The following is a 10,061-nucleotide window of genomic DNA, read 5'->3' as shown; positions in this document are numbered from 1 at the left end:
TCTAACAGACCTGATCTCATATCTAACAGACCTGATCTCATATCTAACAGACCTGATCTCATATCTACAGACCTGATCTCATATCTAACAGACCTGATCTCATATCTAACAGACCTGATCTCATATCTAACAGACCTGATCTCATATCTAACAGACCTGATCTCATATCTAACAGACCTGATCTCATATCTAACAGACCTGATCTCATATCTAACAGACCTGATCTCATATCTCCAGGGTCTCATATCAGACCTGATCTCATATCTGACAGACCTGATCTCATATCTAACAGACCTGATCTCATATCTAACAGACCTGATCTCATATCTAACAGACCTGATCTCATATCTAACAGACCTGATCTCATTTCTAACAGACCTGATCTCATATCTGACAGACCTGATCTCATATCTAACAGACCTGATCTCATATCTCCATGGTCAAAACAGACCTGATCTCATATCTAACAGACCTGATCTCATATCTAACAGACCTGATCTCATATCTAACAGACCTGATCTCATATCTAACAGACCTGATCTCATATCTAACAGACCTGATCTCATATCTAACAGACCTGATCTCATATCTAACAGACCTGATCTCATATCTAACAGACCTGATCTCATATCTAACAGACCTGATCTCATATCTAACAGACCTGATCTCATATCTAACAGACCTGATCTCATATCTAACAGACCTGATCTCATATCTAACAGACCTGATCTCATATCTGACAGACCTGATCTCATATCTAACAGACCTGATCTCATATCTAACAGACCTGATCTCATATCTAACAGACCTGATCTCATATCTAACAGACCTGATCTCATATCTAACAGACCTGATCTCATATCTAACAGACCTGATCTCATATCTAACAGACCTGATCTCATATCTAACAGACCTGATCTCATATCTAACAGACCTGATCTCATATCTAACAGACCTGATCTCATATCTTACAGTCTAACAGACCTGATCTCATATCTAACAGACCTGATCTCATATCTAACAGACCTGATCTCATATCTAACAGACCTGATCTCATATCTAACAGACCTGATCTCATATCTGACAGACCTGATCTCATATCTAACAGACCTGATCTCATATCTAACAGACCTGATCTCATATCTAACAGACCTGATCTCATATCTAACAGACCTGATCTCATATCTAACAGACCTGATCTCATATCTAACAGACCTGATCTCATATCTAACAGACCTGATCTCATATCTAACAGACCTGATCTCATATCTAACAGACCTGATCTCATATCTAACAGACCTGATCTCATATCTAACAGACCTGATCTCATATCTAACAGACCTGATCTCATATCTAACAGACCTGATCTCATATCTAACAGACCTGATCTCTCATATCTAACAGACCTGATCTCATATCTAACAGACCTGATCTCATATCTAACAGACCTGATCTCATATCTGACAGACCTGATCTCATATCTAACAGACCTGATCTCATATCTAACAGACCTGATCTCATATCTAACAGACCTGATCTCATATCTAACAGACCTGATCTCATATCTAACAGACCTGATCTCATATCTCCAGGGTCAACAGACCTGATCTCCATCTCAGACCTGATCTCATATCTAACAGACCTGATCTCATATCTAACAGACCTGATCTCATATCTAACAGACCTGATCTCATATCTAACAGACCTGATCTCATATCTAACAGACCTGATCTCATATCTAACAGACCTGATCTCATATCTAACAGACCTGATCTCATATCTAACAGACCTGATCTCATATCTAACAGACCTGATCTCATATCTAACAGACCTGATCTCATATCTAACAGACCTGATCTCATATCTAACAGACCTGATCTCATATCTAACAGACCTGATCTCATATCTAACAGACCTGATCTCATATCTAACAGACCTGATCTCATCTAACAGACCTGATCTCATATCTAACAGACCTGATCTCATATCTCCTGATCTCATATCTAACAGACCTGATCTCATATCTAACAGACCTGATCTCATATCTAACAGACCTGATCTCATATCTAACAGACCTGATCTCATATCTAACAGACCTGATCTCATATCTAACAGACCTGATCTCATATCTAACAGACCTGATCTCATATCTCAGACCTGATCTCATATCTAACAGACCTGATCTCATATCTAACAGACCTGATCTCATATCTAACAGACCTGATCTCATATCTAACAGACCTGATCTCATATCTAACAGACCTGATCTCATATCTAACAGACCTGATCTCATATCTAACAGACCTGATCTCATATCTAACAGACCTGATCTCATATCTAACAGACCTGATCTCATATCTAACAGACCTGATCTCATATCTAACAGACCTGATCTCATATCTAACAGACCTGATCTCATATCTAACAGACCTGATCTCATATCTAACAGACCTGATCTCATATCTAACAGACCTGATCTCATATCTAACAGACCTGATCTCATATCTAACAGACCTGATCTCATATCTAACAGACCTGATCTCATATCTAACAGACCTGATCTCATATCTAACAGACCTGATCTCATATCTAACAGACCTGATCTCATATCTAACAGACCTGATCTCATATCTAACAGACCTGATCTCATATCTAACAGACCTGATCTCATATCTAACAGACCTGATCTCATATCTAACAGACCTGATCTCATATCTAACAGACCTGATCTCATATCTAACAGACCTGATCTCATATCTAACAGACCTGATCTCATATCTAACAGACCTGATCTCATATCTAACAGACCTGATCTCATATCTAACAGACCTGATCTCATATCTAACAGACCTGATCTCATATCTAACAGACCTGATCTCATATCTAACAGACCTGATCTCATATCTAACAGACCTGATCTCATATCTAACAGACCTGATCTCATATCTAACAGACCTGATCTCATATCTAACAGACCTGATCTCATATCTGACAGACCTGATCTCATATCTAACAGACCTGATCTCATATCTAACAGACCTGATCTCATATCTAACAGACCTGATCTCATATCTAACAGACCTGATCTCATATCTAACAGACCTGATCTCATATCTAACAGACCTGATCTCATATCTAACAGACCTGATCTCATATCTAACAGACCTGATCTCATATCTAACAGACCTGATCTCATATCTCCAGGGTCTCATATCTAACAGACCTGATCTCATATCTAACAGACCTGATCTCATATCTAACAGACCTGATCTCATATCTAACAGACCTGATCTCATATCTAACAGACCTGATCTCATATCTAACAGACCTGATCTCATATCTGACAGACCTGATCTCATATCTAACAGACCTGATCTCATATCTAACATACCTGATCTCATATCTAACAGACCTGATCTCATATCTCCGTCGTCAAAACAGACCTGATCTCATATCTAACAGACCTGATCTCATATCTAACAGACCTGATCTCATATCTAACAGACCTGATCTCATATCTAACAGACCTGATCTCATATCTAACAGACCTGATCTCATATCTAACAGACCTGATCTCATATCTAACAGACCTGATCTCATATCTGACAGACCTGATCTCATATCTAACAGACCTGATCTCATATCTAACAGACCTGATCTCATATCTAACAGACCTGATCTCATATCTAACAGACCTGATCTCATATCTAACAGACCTGATCTCATATCTAACAGACCTGATCTCATATCTAACAGACCTGATCTCATATCTAACAGACCTGATCTCATATCTATCTACAGACCTGATCTCATATCTAACAGACCTGATCTCATATCTAACAGACCTGATCTCATATCTAACAGACCTGATCTCATATCTAACAGACCTGATCTCATATCTGACAGACCTGATCTCATATCTAACAGACCTGATCTCATATCTAACAGACCTGATCTCATATCTAACAGACCTGATCTCATATCTAACAGACCTGATCTCATATCTAACAGACCTGATCTCATATCTAACAGACCTGATCTCATATCTAACAGACCTGATCTCATATCTAACAGACCTGATCTCATATCTAACAGACCTGATCTCATATCTAACAGACCTGATCTCATATCTAACAGACCTGATCTCATATCTAACAGACCTGATCTCATATCTAACAGACCTGATCTCATATCTAACAGACCTGATCTCATATCTCCAGGGTCTAAACAGACCTGATCTCATATCTGACAGACCTGATCTCATATCTAACAGACCTGATCTCATATCTAACAGACCTGATCTCATATCTAACAGACCTGATCTCATATCTAACAGACCTGATCTCATATCTAACAGACCTGATCTCATATCTAACAGACCTGATCTCATATCTAACAGACCTGATCTCATATCTAACAGACCTGATCTCATATCTAACAGACCTGATCTCATATCTGACAGACCTGATCTCATATCTAACAGACCTGATCTCATATCTAACAGACCTGATCTCATATCTAACAGACCTGATCTCATATCTAACAGACCTGATCTCATATCTAACAGACCTGATCTCATATCTAACAGACCTGATCTCATATCTAACAGACCTGATCTCATATCTAACAGACCTGATCTCATATCTAACAGACCTGATCTCATATCTGACAGACCTGATCTCATATCTAACAGACCTGATCTCATATCTAACAGACCTGATCTCATATCTAACAGACCTGATCTCATATCTAACAGACCTGATCTCATATCTAACAGACCTGATCTCATATCTAACAGACCTGATCTCATATCTAACAGACCTGATCTCATATCTAACAGACCTGATCTCATATCTAACAGACCTGATCTCATATCTAACAGACCTGATCTCATATCTAACAGACCTGATCTCATATCTAACAGACCTGATCTCATATCTAACAGACCTGATCTCATATCTAACAGACCTGATCTCATATCTAACAGACCTGATCTCATATCTGACAGACCTGATCTCATATCTAACAGACCTGATCTCATATCTAACAGACCTGATCTCATATCTAACAGACCTGATCTCATATCTAACAGACCTGATCTCATATCTCAGACAGACCTGATCTCATATCTAACAGACCTGATCTCATATCTAACAGACCTGATCTCATATCTAACAGACCTGATCTCATATCTAACAGACCTGATCTCATATCTAACAGACCTGATCTCATATCTAACAGACCTGATCTCATATCTAACAGACCTGATCTCATATCTAACAGACCTGATCTCATATCTAACAGACCTGATCTCATATCTAACAGACCTGATCTCATATCGAACAGACCTGATCTCATATCTAACAGACCTGATCTCATATCTAACAGACCTGATCTCATATCTAACAGACCTGATCTCATATCTAACAGACCTGATCTCATATCTAACAGACCTGATCTCATATCTAACAGACCTGATCTCATATCTAACAGACCTGATCTCATATCTAACAGACCTGATCTCATATCTAACAGACCTGATCTCATATCTAACAGACCTGATCTCATATCTAACAGACCTGATCTCATATCTAACAGACCTGATCTCATATCTAACAGACCTGATCTCATATCTAACAGACCTGATCTCATATCTAACAGACCTGATCTCATATCTAACAGACCTGATCTCATATCTAACAGACCTGATCTCATATCTAACAGACCTGATCTCATATCTAACAGACCTGATCTCATATCTAACAGACCTGATCTCATATCTAACAGACCTGATCTCATATCTAACAGACCTGATCTCATATCTAACAGACCTGATCTCATATCTAACAGACCTGATCTCATATCTAACAGACCTGATCTCATATCTAACAGACCTGATCTCATATCTAACAGACCTGATCTCATATCTAACAGACCTGATCTCATATCTAACAGACCTGATCTCATATCTAACAGACCTGATCTCATATCTAACAGACCTGATCTCATATCTAACAGACCTGATCTCATATCTAACAGACCTGATCTCATATCTAACAGACCTGATCTCATATCTAACAGACCTGATCTCATATCTAACAGACCTGATCTCATATCTAACAGACCTGATCTCATATCTAACAGACCTGATCTCATATCTAACAGACCTGATCTCATATCTAACAGACCTGATCTCATATCTAACAGACCTGATCTCATATCTAACAGACCTGATCTCATATCTAACAGACCTGATCTCATATCTAACAGACCTGATCTCATATCTAACATACCTGATCTCATATCTAATAGACCTGATCTCATATCTAACAGAACTGATCTCATATCTAACAGACCTGATCTCATATCTCCGTGGTCAAAACAGACCTGATCTCATATCTGACAGACCTGATCTCATATCTAACAGACCTGATCTCATATCTAACAGACCTGATCTCATATCTAACAGACCTGATCTCATATCTAACAGTCCTGATCTCATATCTAACAGTCCTGATCTCATATCTGACAGACCTGATCTCATATCTAACAGACCTGATCTCATATCTGACAGACCTGATCTCATATCTAACAGACCTGATCTCATATCTAACAGACCTGATCTCATATCTAACAGACCTGATCTCATATCTAACAGACCTGATCTCATATCTGACAGACCTGATCTCATATCTAACAGTCCTGATCTCATATCTAACAGACCTGATCTCATATCTAACAGACCTGATCTCATATCTAACAGACCTGATCTCATATCTAACAGACCTGATCTCATATCTAACAGACCTGATCTCATATCTAACAGACCTGATCTCATATCTAACAGACCTGATCTCATATCTAACAGACCTGATCTCATATCTAACAGACCTGATCTCATATCTAACAGACCTGATCTCATATCTAACAGACCTGATCTCATATCTGACAGACCTGATCTCATATCTAACAGACCTGATCTCATATCTAACAGACCTGATCTCATATCTAACAGACCTGATCTCATATCTAACAGACCTGATCTCATATCTAACAGACCTGATCTCATATCTAACAGACCTGATCTCATATCTCCAGGGTCTAAACAGACCTGATCCCATATCTGACAGACCTGATCTCATATCTAACAGACCTGATCTCATATCTAACAGACCTGATCTCATATCTAACAGACCTGATCTCATATCTAACAGACCTGATCTCATATCTAACAGACCTGATCTCATATCTGACAGACCTGATCTCATATCTAACAGACCTGATCTCATATCTAACAGACCTGATCTCATATCTCCGTGGTCAAAACAGACCTGATCTCATATCTAACAGACCTGATCTCATATCTAACAGACCTGATCTCATATCTAACAGACCTGATCTCATATCTAACAGACCTGATCTCATATCTAACAGACCTGATCTCATATCTAACAGACCTGATCTCATATCGTACAGACCTGATCTCATATCTAACAGACCTGATCTCATATCTAACAGACCTGATCTCATATCTAACAGACCTGATCTCATATCTAACAGACCTGATCTCATATCTAACAGACCTGATCTCATATCTAACAGACCTGATCTCATATCTAACAGACCTGATCTCATATCTAACAGACCTGATCTCATATCTAACAGACCTGATCTCATATCTAACAGACCTGATCTCATATCTAACAGACCTGATCTCATATCTAACAGACCTGATCTCATATCTAACAGACCTGATCTCATATCTAACAGACCTGATCTCATATCTAACAGACCTGATCTCATATCTAACAGACCTGATCTCATATCTAACAGACCTGATCTCATATCTAACAGACCTGATCTCATATCTAACAGACCTGATCTCATATCTAACAGACCTGATCTCATATCTAACAGACCTGATCTCATATCTAACAGACCTGATCTCATATCTAACAGACCTGATCTCATATCTAACAGACCTGATCTCATATCTGACAGACCTGATCTCATATCTAACAGACCTGATCTCATATCTAACAGACCTGATCTCATATCTAACAGACCTGATCTCATATCTCCAGGGTCTAAACAGACCTGATCTCATATCTGACAGACCTGATCTCATATCTAACAGACCTGATCTCATATCTAACAGACCTGATCTCATATCTCCAGGGTCTAAACAGACCTGATCTCATATCTGACAGACCTGATCTCATATCTAACAGACCTGATCTCATATCTAACAGACCTGATCTCATATCTAACAGACCTGATCTCATATCTAACAGACCTGATCTCATATCTAACAGACCTGATCTCATATCTAACAGACCTGATCTCATATCTAACAGACCTGATCTCATATCTAACAGACCTGATCTCATATCTAACAGACCTGATCTCATATCTAACAGACCTGATCTCATATCTAACAGACCTGATCTCATATCTAACAGACCTGATCTCATATCTAACAGTCCTGATCTCATATCTAACAGACCTGATCTCATATCTAACAGACCTGATCTCATATCTAACAGACCTGATCTCATATCTAACAGACCTGATCTCATATCTAACAGACCTGATCTCATATCTAACAGACCTGATCTCATATCTAACAGACCTGATCTCATATCTAACAGACCTGATCTCATATCTAACAGACCTGATCTCATATCTAACAGACCTGATCTCATATCTAACAGACCTGATCTCATATCTAACAGACCTGATCTCATATCTAACAGACCTGATCTCATATCTAACAGACCTGATCTCATATCTAACAGACCTGATCTCATATCTAACAGACCTGATCTCATATCTAACAGACCTGATCTCATATCTAACAGACCTGATCTCATATCTAACAGACCTGATCTCAGATCTCATATCAGACCTGATCTCATATCTAACAGACCTGATCTCATATCTAACAGACCTGATCTCATATCTAACAGACCTGATCTCATATCTAACAGACCTGATCTCATATCTAACAGACCTGATCTCATATCTAACAGACCTGATCTCATATCTAACAGACCTGATCTCATATCTAACAGACCTGATCTCATATCTGACAGACCTGATCTCATATCTAACAGACCTGATCTCATATCTAACAGACCTGATCTCATATCTAACAGACCTGATCTCATATCTAACAGACCTGATCTCATATCTAACAGACCTGATCTCATATCTAACAGACCTGATCTCATATCTAACAGACCTGATCTCATATCTAACAGACCTGATCTCATATCTAACAGACCTGATCTCATATCTAACAGACCTGATCTCATATCTAACAGACCTGATCTCATATCTAACAGACCTGATCTCATATCTAACAGACCTGATCTCATATCTAACAGACCTGATCTCATATCTAACAGACCTGATCTCATATCTAACAGACCTGATCTCATATCTCCAGGGTCTAAACAGACCTGATCCCATATCTGACAGACCTGATCTCATATCTAACAGACCTGATCTCATATCTAACAGACCTGATCTCATATCTAACAGACCTGATCTCATATCTAACAGACCTGATCTCATATCTAACAGACCTGATCTCATATCTAACAGACCTGATCTCATATCTAACAGACCTGATCTCATATCTAACAGACCTGATCTCATATCTAACAGACCTGATCTCATATCTAACAGACCTGATCTCATATCTAACAGACCTGATCTCATATCTAACAGACCTGATCTCATATCTGACAGACCTGATCTCATATCTAACAGACCTGATCTCATATCTAACAGACCTGATCTCATATCTAACAGACCTGATCTCATATCTAACAGACCTGATCTCATATCTAACAGACCTGATCTCATATCTAACAGACCTGATCTCATATCTAACAGACCTGATCTCATATCTAACAGACCTGATCTCATATCTAACAGACCTGATCTCATATCTAACAGACCTGATCTCATATCTAACAGACCTGATCTCATATCTAACAGACCTGATCTCATATCTAACAGACCTGATCTCATATCTAACAGACCTGATCTCA

Source organism: Oncorhynchus keta, unplaced genomic scaffold, assembly GCF_023373465.1.
Source record: "Oncorhynchus keta strain PuntledgeMale-10-30-2019 unplaced genomic scaffold, Oket_V2 Un_scaffold_14926_pilon_pilon, whole genome shotgun sequence".
Lineage (NCBI taxonomy): Eukaryota > Metazoa > Chordata > Actinopteri > Salmoniformes > Salmonidae > Oncorhynchus > Oncorhynchus keta.
This window is presented reverse-complemented; position numbering follows the sequence as displayed.